Source organism: Lampetra fluviatilis, chromosome 54, assembly GCF_964198595.1.
Source record: "Lampetra fluviatilis chromosome 54, kcLamFluv1.1, whole genome shotgun sequence".
NCBI lineage: Eukaryota > Metazoa > Chordata > Hyperoartia > Petromyzontiformes > Petromyzontidae > Lampetra > Lampetra fluviatilis.
Window position 1 is genome coordinate 9018105 of NC_136328.1, and position 12801 is coordinate 9030905.

Below are 12801 nucleotides of genomic sequence, written 5' to 3' on the forward strand. Positions count from 1 at the left end.
TTGTTGACTTGGCGTGGTGGCGTTGTTATTGTTGACTTGGTGTGGTGGCGTTGTTGTTGACTTGGTGTGGTGGTGTTGTTGTTGTTGACTTGGCGTTGTTGTTGACTTGGCGTGGTGGCGTTGTTGTTGTTGTTGACTTGGCGTTGTTGTTGACTTGGCGTTGTTGTTGACTTGGCGTGGTGGCGTTTTTGTTGACTTGGCGTGGTGGCGTTGTTGTTGTTGTTGACTTGGCGTTGTTGTTGACTTGGCGTGGTGGCGTTGTTGTTGTTGTTGACTTGGCGTTGTTGTTGACTTGGCGTTGTTGTTGACTTGGCGTGGTGGCGTTGTTGTTGACTTGGCGTGGTGGCGTTGTTGTTGTTGTTGACTTGGCGTTGTTGTTGACTTGGCGTTGTTGTTGACTTGGCGTGGTGGCGTTTTTGTTGACTTGGCGTGGTGGCGTTGTTGTTGTTGTTGACTTGGCGTTGTTGTTGACTTGGCGTGGTGGCGTTGTTGTTGTTGCTGACTTGGCGTTGTTGTTGACTTGGCGTTGTTGTTGACTTGGCGTGGTGGCGTTGTTGTTGACTTGGCGTGGTGGCGTTGTTGTTGTTGTTGACTTGGCGTTGTTGTTGACTTGGCGTGGTGGCGTTTTTGTTGACTTGGCGTGGTGGCGTTGTTATTGTTGACTTGGTGTGGTGGCGTTGTTGTTGTTGACTTGGTGTGGTGGCGTTGTTGTCATTGTTGTGACTTGGTGTGGTGGCGTTGTTGTTATTGTTGACTTGGTGTGGTGGCGTTGTTGTTATTGTTGACTTGGTGTGGTGGCGTTGTTGTTATTGTTGACTTGGTGTGGTGGCGTTGTTGTTGTTGACTTGGTGTGGTGGCGTTGTTGTTGTTGTTGACTTGGTGTGGTGGCGTTGTTGTTGTTGACTTGGTGTGGTGGCGTTGTTGTTGACTTGGTGTGGTGGCGTTGTTGTTGTTGTTTACTTGGCGTGGGGGCGTTGTTGTTGTTGACTTGGCGTGGTGGCGTTGTTGTTGTTGACTTGGTGTGGTGGCGTTGTTGTTGACTTGGTGTGGTGGCGTTGTTGTTGACTTGGCATGGTGGCGTTGTTATTGTTGACTTGGTGTGGTGGCGTTGTTGTTGTTGTTGACTTGGTGTGGTGGCGTTGTTGTTGTTGACTTGGCGTGGTGGCGTTGTTATTGTTGACTTGGTGTGGTGGCGTTGTTGTTGACTTGGTGTGGTGGTGTTGTTGTTGTTGACTTGGCGTGGCGTTGTTGTTGTTGTTGACTTGGCACGCGTGGGGGGCCGCAGCGCCGCTTGAGCGCTCGGCAGCGTCGTCAAGGGCATTGGCCGCATCATTTGGCGACGTCGTTTCGGGCAATGACCCTCTTTCAAAGCGGGCATTTCTCCTGGAAACGTCTCGTCTTGAACATCTGCTGTGAACAAAGGGTCATCTGCCAGATATCGCCTCTTGTAAATGTTTCCTCTGAGGCTACACTTACCGCCCCAAAGACGAAGACACACCATCAAGTACATTACCACCATCGTTAGCATCGGGGTGGTGATTTGATTTTAATGATTGAACACAAGCAGAACTCTGTGGACCGGTTTCGACATTCGGCGACTCATCAGCAGATTGCTAATTGAGCAATCTTTGTAAGAACGCAATCAACCAATCTAATTGAGCAATCTTTGGAAGAACGCAATCAACCAATTTAATTGAGCAATCTTTGGAAGAACGCAATCAACCAATCTAATTGAGCAAACTTTGGAAGAACGCAATCAACCAATCTAATTGAGCAAACTTTGGAAGAACGCAATCAACCAATCTAATTGAGCAAACTTTGGAAGAACGCAATCAACCAATCTAATTGAGCAATCTTTGGAAGAACGCAATCAACCAATCTAATTGAGCAATCTTTGGAAGAACGCAATCAACCAATCTAATTGAGCAAACTTTGGAAGAACGCAATCAACCAATCTAATTGAGCAATCTTTGGAAGAACGCAATCAACCAATCTAATTGAGCAATCTTTGGAAGAACGCAATCAACCAATCTAATTGAGCAATCTTTGGAAGAACGCAATCAACCAATCTAATTGAGCAAACTTTGGAAGAACGCAATCAACCAATCTAATTGAACAATCTTTGGAAGAACGCAATCAACCAATCTAATTGAGCAAACTTTGGAAGAACGCAATCAACCAATCTAATTGAGCAAACTTTGGAAGAACGTAATCAACCAATCTAATTGAGCAATCTTTGGAAGAACGCAATCAACCAATCTAATTGAGCAATCTTTGGAAGAATGCAATCAACCAATCTAATTGAGCAATCTTTGGAAGAATGCAATCAACCAATCTAATTGAGCAATCTTTGGAAGAACGCAATCAACCAATCTAATTGAGCAATCTTTGGAAGAACGCAATCAACCAATCTAATTGAGCAATCTTTGGAAGAACGCAATCAACCAATCTAATTGAGCAATTTTTGGAAGAACGCAATCAACCAATCTAATTGAGCAATCTTTGGAAGAACGCAATCAACCAATCTAATTGAGCAATCTTTGGAAGAACGCAATCAACCAATCTAATTGAGCATTCTTTGGAAGAACGCAATCAACCAATCTGAGCAATCTTTGGAAGAACGCAATCAACCAATCTAATTGAGCAATTTTTGGAAGAACGCAATCAACCAATCTAATTGAGCAATCTTTGGAAGAACGCAATCAACCAATCTAATTGAGCATTTTTTGGAAGAACGCAATCAACCAATCTAATTGAGCAATCTTTGGAAGAATGCAATCAACCAATCTAATTGAGCAATCTTTGGAAAAACGCAATCAACCAATCTAATTGAGCAATCTTTGGAAGAACGCAATCAACCAATCTAATTGAGCAATCTTTGGAAGAACGCAATCAACCAATCTAATTGAGCAATCTTTGGAAGAATGCAATCAACCAATCTAATTGAGCAATCTTTGGAAGAATGCAATCAACCAATCTAATTGAGCAATCTTTGGAAGAATGCAATCAACCAATCTAATTGAACAATCTTTGGAAGAACGCAATCAACCAATCTAATTGAGCAATCTTTGGAAGAACGCAATCAACCAATCTAATTGAGCAATCTTTGGAAGAACACAATCAACCAATCTAATTGAGCAATCTTTGGAAGAACGCAATCAACCAATCTAATTGAGCAATCTTTGGAATAATGCAATCAACCAATCTAATTGAGCAATCTTTGGAAGAACGCAATCAACCAATATAATTGAGCAATCTTTGGAAGAACACAATCAACCAATCTAATTGAGCAATCTTTGGAAGAACGCAATCAACCAATCTAATTGAGCAATCTTTGGAAGAACACAATCAACCAATCTAATTGAGCAATCTTTGGAAGAATGCAATCAACCAATCTAATTGAGCAATCTTTGGAAGAACGCAATCAACCAATCTAATTGAGCATTTTTTGGAAGAACGCAATCAACCAATCTAATTGAGCAATCTTTGGAAGAACGCAATCAACCAATCTAATTGAGCAATCTTTGGAAGAACGCAATCAACCAATCTAATTGAGCAATCTTTGGAAGAATGCAATCAACCAATCTAATTGAGCAATCTTTGGAAAAACGCAATCAACCAATCTAATTGAGCAATCTTTGGAAGAACGCAATCAACCAATCTAATTGAGCAATCTTTGGAAGAACGCAATCAACCAATCTAATTGAGCAATCTTTGGAAGAATGCAATCAACCAATCTAATTGAGCAATCTTTGGAAGAATGCAATCAACCAATCTTATTGAGCAATCTTTGGAAGAATGCAATCAACCAATCTAATTGAACAATCTTTGGAAGAACGCAATCAACCAATCTAATTGAGCAATCTTTGGAAGAACGCAATCAACCAATCTAATTGAGCAATCTTTGGAAGAACACAATCAACCAATCTAATTGAGCAATCTTTGGAAGAACGCAATCAACCAATCTAATTGAGCAATCTTTGGAATAATGCAATCAACCAATCTAATTGAGCAATCTTTGGAAGAACGCAATCAACCAATCTAATTGAGCAATCTTTGGAAGAACGCAATCAACCAATCTAATTGAGCAATCTTTGGAAGAACGCAATCAACCAATCTAATTGAGCAATCTTTGGAAGAACACAATCAACCAATCTAATTGAGCAATCTTTGGAAGAACGCAATCAACCAATCTAATTGAGCAATCTTTGGAAGAACACAATCAACCAATCTAATTGAGCAATCTTTGGAAGAATGCAATCAACCAATCTAATTGAGCAATCTTTGGAAGAACGCAATCAACCAATCTAATTGAGCAATCTTTGGAAGAACGCAATCAACCAATCTAATTGAGCAATCTTTGGAAGAATGCAATCAACCAATCTAATTGAGCAATCTTTGGAAGAACGCAATCAACCAATCTAATTGAGCAATCTTTGGAAGAATGCAATCAACCAATCTAATTGAGCAATCTTTGGAAGAATGCAATCAACCAATCTAATTGAGCAATCTTTGGAAGAACGCAATCAACCAATCTAATTGAGCAATCTTTGGAAGAATGCAATCAACCAATCTAATTGAGCAATCTTTGGAAGAACGCAATCAACCAATCTAATTGAGCAATCTTTGGAAGAACGCAATCAACCAATCTAATTGAGCAATCTTTGGAAGAACGCAATCAACCAATCTAATTGAGCAATCTTTGGAAGAACACAATCAACCAATCTAATTGAGCAATCTTTGGAAGAACGCAATCAACCAATCTAATTGAGCAATCTTTGGAAGAACGCAATCAACCAATCTAATTGAGCAATCTTTGGAAGAACGCAATCAACCAATCTAATTGAGCAATCTTTGGAAGAACGTAATCAACCAGGCTATGCGTTAACTGTGTGCTCACCGACTCTCTGTGTTGCATTGCATTACACTTCCTGATTTTACGAAATTTCACTTCTACCGTGCTTGATCTGTGCTTGTTTATGGGTCCATTCTCTCCTTCGGCCGCTATGGGCAGGAATTATACACATCTCCCCCTCTGCCCCAACCCCCTCTCTGTTTAAGGCCTCGACACAGAGACGTCTTTCTGTGTGCCTATGTGTGTGTGTGTCTCTGTGTGAGTCTCTCTCTCTGCTTGTGTGTCTGTGTGCCTATGTTGTGTCTCTGTCTGTGTGTCTCTCTCTGTTTGTCTCTGTGTGAGACTCTCTCTGCTTGTGTGTCTGTGTGTTTCTCTGTGTGTCTCTGTGTGAGTCTCTCTGTTTGTGTCTCTGTGTGTCTCTCTGTTTGTCTCTGTGTGATTCTCTCTCTGCTTATCTGTCTGTGTGCCTATGTTGTGTGTCTGTCTGTGTGTCTCTCTATGTTTGTCTCTGTGTGTGTCTCTCTCTGCTTGTGTCTCTGTCTGTGTGTCAATGTTTTGTCCCACCACACCACCGTCTCGCATCGATTGTGCACTTTGCTTTCCCTTCGGTGATGATGGTCGTCGTGATGGTGGTGGTGGTGATAATGGTAGTTGTGGTGATGATGACCGGAGTGATTGTGATGGTGGTGATGATGGTCGTAGTGATGGTGATGGTGGTAGTTGTAGTGGTGGCGATGGTGGTAGTTGTGGTGGTGGTGGTGGTGATGCTGGCAATGGTGGTGGAGTTGATGGTGATAATGAAGAGGTGATGATGGTGGTGAGGATAGTCAGTTGTGCTCAATTCAATGGCTCGTTTCATTTCATAGATACTGTGTTGAGTGGTGATATCAGCTTAAAGTGAATTGTATTGATATACCGACACTTCACAAAACGCCTCGACTTTTAAAAGTTGTGGATGGCAATGGTGGCGCAGCGGTTAGCGCCCTCCGAACCCATCGCAGCCGAGATCAATGCCCAGCCACGGCCATCATCATCGATCCTCAATATCACCATCAGCATCACCACCACCATCAGCATCACGACCACCATCAGCATCGCCAGCGGCGAGCGTGATAGGAGAACCGGTCCCGACCTCCTCCACCAACCCGCGTGGTGAAGTATGGCCACAAGCCACGTGACCGACTCGGCGCTGGGAGGCCCTCATCCAGCAGTGGAGCGGCAGGGCGCTGTGAGATCTCATGCCGCTGCTCGTGCCACGGAGATGACGAAGACGACGAAGATGATGCGGAGGAGGAACAGGAGGAGATTTACACAACGCCAATTCACAACTCCATTTTCTACGAAGCAGGACAATGATTTTAAACACACACACACAGTCTGTTGATGCACACACAGTCTGTTGATGCACACACACACACCCAGTCTGTTGATGCACTCACACACCCAGTCTGTTGATGCACACACACACAAACACAGTATGTTGATGCACACACACACACAGTCTGTTGATGCACACACACACACAGTCTGTTGATGCACACACCCAGTCTGTTGATGCACACACACACCCAGTCTGTTGATGCACACACACACACACACAGTCTGTTGATGCACACACACAGTCTGTTGATGCACACACACACAGTCTGTTGATGCACACACACACACACACAGTCTGTTGATGCACACACACACAGTCTGTTGATGCACACACACACACAGTCTGTTGATGCACACACAGTCTGTTGATGCACACAAACACACACAGTCTGTTGATGCACACACACCCAGTCTGTTGATGCACACACACACAAACACAGTATGTTGATGCACACACACACACAGTCTGTTGATGCACACACACACACACAGTCTGTTGATGCACACACCCAGTCTGTTGATGCACACACACACCCAGTCTGTTGATGCACACACACACACACAGTCTGTTGATGCACACACACAGTCTGTTGATGCACACACACAGTCTGTTGATGCACACACACACAGTCTGTTGATGCACACACACACACAGTCTGTTGATGCACACACACACACAGTCTGTTGATGCACACACACACACAGTCTGTTGATGCACACACCCAGTCTGTTGATGCACACACACACCCAGTCTGTTGATGCACACACACACACACAGTCTGTTGATGCACACACACAGTCTGTTGATGCACACACACAGTCTGTTGATGCACACACACACAGTCTGTTGATGCACACACACACACAGTCTGTTGATGCACACACACACACAGTCTGTTGATGCACACACACACACAGTCTGTTGATGCACACACACACACAGTCTGTTGATGCACACAAACACACACACAGTCTGTTGATGCACACACACACACACAGTATGTTGATGCACACACACCCAGTCTGTTGATGCACACACACACCCAGTCTGTTGATGCACACACACACACACACAGTCTGTTGATGCACACACACACAGTCTGTTGATGCACACACACACACACAGTCTGTTGATGCACACACACACAGTCTGTTGATGCACACACACACACACAGTCTGTTGATGCACACACACACACAGTGTGTTGATGCACACACACACACACCGAGTCTGTTGATGCACACACACACAGTGTGTTGATGCACACAAACACACACAGTCTGTTGATGCACACACACCCAGTCTGTTGATGCACACACACACCCAGTCTGTTGATGCACACACACACACAGTCTGTTGATGCACACACACACACAGTCTGTTGATGCACACACACACACAGTCTGTTGATGCACACACACACACAGTCTGTTGATGCACACACACACACAGTCTGTTGATGCACACACACACACAGTGTGTTGATGCACACACACACACACCGAGTCTGTTGATGCACACACACACAGTGTGTTGATGAACTCCCCAGCCACGCGTTCCACGCAAAACATCGCAGCGGCAGCAGCAGCGGCAGCAGCAGCAGGAGCAGCGGCAGCAGGAGCGAGAGGGCGTCACGCGTGAGCCACAGAGCCAGGAGCCGTGCCTCAGGAGCCGGGGCGGCGCGGTGTGGAGTAGCAGCAGTAGCAGCAGTCGTAGCTGCAGCAGTAGTCGTAGCAGCAGCAGTAGTTGTGGCAGTAGTTGTAGCTGCAGCAGTAGTTGTAGCTGCAGCAGTCGTAGCAGCAGTAGTAGCTGCAGCAGTAGTTTTAGCATTAGTCGTAGCTGCAGCAGTAGTTGTGGCAGTAGTTGTAGCTGCAGCAGTAGTCGTAGCAGTAGTTGTAGCTGCAGCAGTAGTTGTGGCAGTAGTTCCAGCAGTAGTTGTAGCTGCAGCAGTAGTTGTAGCAGTAGTTGTATCTGCAGCAGTAGCTGTGGCAGTAGTTGTAACTGCAGCAGTAGTTGCATCAGTAGTTGTAGCTGCAGTAGTAGTTGTAGCAGTAGTTGTAGCAGTAGTTGTTGCAGTAGTTGTAGCTGCAGCAGTAGTTACAGCAGTAGTTGTAGCTGCAGCAGTAGTTGTAGCAGCAGTTGTAGCAGTAGCAGTCGTAGCAGCAGTCGTGGCAGTAGCTGCAGCAGTAGCTGTAGCTGCAGCAGTAGTCGTAGCAGTAGTTGTAGCTGTATCAGTAGTTGTAGCTGCAGCAGCAGTAGTTGTAGCAGTAGTCGTAGCAGTAGTTGTAGCTGCAGCCGCAGAAGTTGCAGCAGTAGTTGTAGCAGTAGTAGCTGCAGCAGTAGTAGTTGCAGCAGTAGTTGTAGCAGTAGTCGTAGCTGCAGCAGTAGTTGCAGCAGTAGTTGTAGCTGTAGCAGTAGTTGTAGCTGCAGTAGTAGTTGCAGCAGTAGTCGTAGCAGTAGTTGTAGCTGTAGCAGTAGTTGCAGCAGTAGTTGTAGCAGTAGTTGTAGCTGTAGCAGTAGTTGTAGCTGCAGCAGTAGTCGTAGCAGTAGTTGTAGCTGCAGCAGTAGTTGTAGCAGTAGTTGTAGCAGTAGTTGTAGCAGTAGTTGTAGCAGTAGTCATAGCAGTAGTTGCAGCAGTAGTCGTATCTGCAGCAGTAGTTGCAGCAGTAGTTGTAGCTGTAGCAGTAGTTGTAGCAGTAGTCATAGCAGTAGTTGTAACTGCAGCAGCAGTTGTAGCAGTAGTTGTAGCAGTAGTCGTAGCAGTAGTTGCAGCAGTAGCAATAGTTGTAGCTGCAGCAGTATATGTAGCAGTAGTTGTAGCTGCAGCAATAGGTGTGGTAGTAGTTGTAGCAGCAGCAGTAGTAGCAGCAGTAGCTGCAGCAGTAGTTGTAGCTGCAGCAGTAGTAGTTGTAGCTGCAGCAGTAGTTGTAGCTGCAGCAGTAGTTGTAGCAGTAGTTGTAGCTGCAGCAGTAGTTGTAGCAGTAGTTGTAGCAGTAGTTGTAGCAGTAGTCGTAGCAGTAGTTGTTGCAGTAGTTGTAGCTGCAGCAGTAGTTGCAGCAGTAGTTGTAGCAGTAGTTGTAGCAGTAGTTGTAGCAGTAGTCGTAGCAGTAGTTGTAGCTGCAGCAGTAGTTGTAGCAGTAGTTGTAGCAGTAGTTGTTGCAGTAGTTGTAGCTGCAGCAGTAGTTGCAGCAGTAGTTGTAGCTGCAGCAGTAGTTGTAGCAGCAGTTGTAGCAGTGGCAGTAGCAGTCGTAGCAGCAGTCGTGGCAGTAGCTGCAGCAGTAGCTGTAGCTGCAGCAGTAGTCGTAGCAGTAGTTGTAGCTGTAGCAGTAGTTGTAGCTGCAGCAGCAGTAGTTGTAGCAGTAGTCGTAGCAGTAGTTGTAGCTGCAGCAGTAGTTGTAGCTGTAGCTGCAGCAGCAGTTGTAGCAGTAGTTGTAGCAGTAGTCGTAGCAGTAGTTGCAGCAGTAGCAGTAGTTGTAGCAGTAGCTGCAGCAGCAGTTGCAGCAGTAGTTGTAGCTGTAGCAGTAGTTGTAGCTGCAGGAGTAGCTGTGGCAGTAGTCGTAGCTGCAGCAGTAGTCGTAGCTGCAGCAGTAGTTGTAGCTGCAGCAATAGTTGCAGCAGTAGTTGTAGCTGCAGCAGCAGTAGTTGTAGCAGTAGTTGCAGCAATAGTTGTAGCTGCAGTAGCAGTAGTTGTAGCAGTAGTTGTAGCAGTAGTAGCTGCAGCAGTAGTTGTAGCAGTAGTTGTAGCTGCAGCAATAGTTGTAGCAGTAGTTGTGGCAGTAGTTGTGGCAGTAGTTGTGGCAGTAGTTGTAGCTGTAGCACTATATGTAGCAGTAGTTGTAGCTGCAGCAGTAGTTGTGGCAGTAGTTGTAGCAGCAGCAGTAGCTGCAGCAGTAGTAGCAGCAGTAGCTGCAGCAGTAGTTGTAGCTGCAGCAGTAGTAGTTGTAGCTGCAGCAGTAGTTTTAGCTGCAGCAGTAGTTGTAGCAGTAGTTGTAGCTGCAGCAGTAGTTGTAGCAGTAGTTGTAGCAGCAGTTGTAGCTGCAGCAGTAGTTGTAGCAGTAGTTGTAGCTGCGGCAATAGTTGTAGCAGCAGTTGTGGCAGTAGCTGCAGCAGTAGTTGTAGCAGCAGTCGTGGCAGTAGCTGCAGCAGTAGTTGTAGCAGTAGTTGTAGCTGCGGCAGTAGTTGTAGCAGTAGTTGTAGCTGCGGCAGTAGTTGTAGCAGCAGTTGTGGCAGTAGCTGCAGCAGTAGTTGTAGCAGCAGTCGTGGCAGTAGCTGCAGCAGTAGTTGTAGCAGTAGTTGTAGCTGCAGCAGTAGTTGTAGCTGCAACAGTAGTTGTGGCAGTAGTTGTAGCTGCAGCAGTAGTTGCAGCAGTAGCTGCAGCAGTAGTTGTAGCTGCAGCAGTAGCAGAAGTCGTGACAGTAGCTATAGCAGTAGTTGTAGCTGCAACAGTAGTTGTGGCAGTAGTTGTAGCTGCAGCAGTAGTTCTAGCTGCAGCAGTAGCAGCAGTCGTGGCAGTAGCTGCAGCAGTAGTTGTGGCAGTAGTTGCGGCAGTAGTTGTAGCAGTTGTTGTAGCAATAGTTGTAGCTGCAGCGGTAGTTGTAGCAGCAGTCGTGGCAGTAGCTGCAGCAGTAGTTGTAGCAGCTGCAGCAGTAGTTGTGGCAGTAGTTGTAGCAGCTGCTTCAGTAGCTGCTACAACTACTGCTGCAGCAGCAGTAGTTGTAGCAGCTGCAGCAGTAGCAGTAGTTGTGGCAGTAGTTGTAGCAGCTGCAGCAGTAGCATTAGTTGTAGCTGCAGCTGCAGCATTAGTTGTATCTGCAGCTGCAGCAGCAGTAGTTGTAGCAGCTGCAGCAGTAGCAGTAGTTGTGGCAGTAGTTGTAGCAGCTGCAGCTTTAGCATTAGTTGTAGCTGCAGCTGCAGCATTAGTTGTAGCTGCAGCTGCAGCAGCAGTAGTTGTAGCAGCTGCAGCAGTAGCAGTAGTTGTGGCAGTAGTTGTAGCAGCTGCAGCAGTAGCATTAGTTGTAGCTGCAGCATTAGTTGTAGCTGCAGCTGCAGCAGCAGTAGTTGTAGCAGCTGCAGCAGTAGTTGTAGCAGTAGTTGTAGCAGCTGCAGCAGTAGCATTAGTTGTAGCTGCAACTGCAGCATTAGTTGTAGCTGCAGCTGGAGCAGTAGTTATAGCAGCTGCTGCAGCAGTAGTTGTAGCAGCTGCTGCTGCAGTAGCAGTAGTTGTAGCTGCAACTGCAGCATTAGTTGTAGCAGCTGCTGCAGCAGTAGTTGTAGCAGCTGCTGCCGCAGTAGCATTAGTTGTAGCTGCAACTGCAGCATTAGTTGTAGCAGCTGCTGCAGCAGTAGTTGTAGCAGCTGCTGCTGCAGTAGCAGTAGTTGTAGCAGCTGCAGCAGTAGTTGTAGCAGTAGTTGTAGCAGCTGCTGCAGCAGTAGCAGTAGTTGTAGCTGCAGCTGCAGCAGCAGCCGAAGGCAACATCGCCGCGAAGGGAGTCGCAGGCAGCCCGCGTGGCGCTGCCCCCCCACCCCCTCCCGCGTGCTAACAGCACTTGCCCCAACAGTCTGGTGAGGCTATATGGTGGGGGGGGGATCTTTGTCTTTAGTGGGGGTGAAGAGGGGGTCGTTGCTCAGTGAATGTTCGGTTGACGTTCCATTTGCTGACCAAATCTGACATTGTAAGAGAAACTCTGCAATTAAGGCCCCCAAGGGAACAGCTGCTGCTGTAATTACCAATTACATCGGTGGGGGGGGGGGGCTGCTATTCCGGAATAATGAACTCGTGCGGTGGTGATGACAGTCGCTGTGTGTGTAGAGTGATGACAGTCGCTGTGTGTGTGTAGAGTGATGACAGTCGCTGTGTGTGTAGAGTGATGACAGTCGCTGTGTGTGTGTAGAGTGATGACAGTCGCTGTGTGTGTAGAGTGATGACAGTCGCTGTGTGTGTAGAGTGATGACAGTCACTGTGTGTGTAGAGTGATGACAGTCGCTGTGTGTGTAGAGTGATGACAGTCGCTGTGTGTGTGTAGAGTGATGACAGTCACTGTGTGTGTAGAGTGATGACAGTCACTGTGTGTGTAGAGTGATGACAGTCACTGTGTGTGTAGAGTGATGACAGTCACTGTGTGTGTGTAGAGTGATGACAGTCACTGTGTGTGTAGAGTGATGACAGTCACTGTGTGTGTAGAGTGATGACAGTCACTGTGTGTGTAGAGTGATGACAGTCACTGTGTGTGTGTAGAGTGATGACAGTCACTGTGTGTGTAGAGTGATGACAGTCACTGTGTGTGTGTAGAGTGATGACAGTCACTGTGTGTGTCTAGAGTGATGACAGTCGCTGTGTGTGTGAAGTACCGTTGATGACTCTTGGACACCGTTGGTGAGGCACACGTATTTATTCCGTACAAGTAGTCACAACTGTGGACATACAATACTAGAGGGGGTATCGGCCCCCTCACCCGGCTAGCTGGGAATACACTGCTAGCTATCTCTGACCTACCTCCTAGTCCTCCACTAACGGGCTAGGGGAGGCTGTCTGGCCCGACACTGGTAAGTCGGGCTACGGTACCCG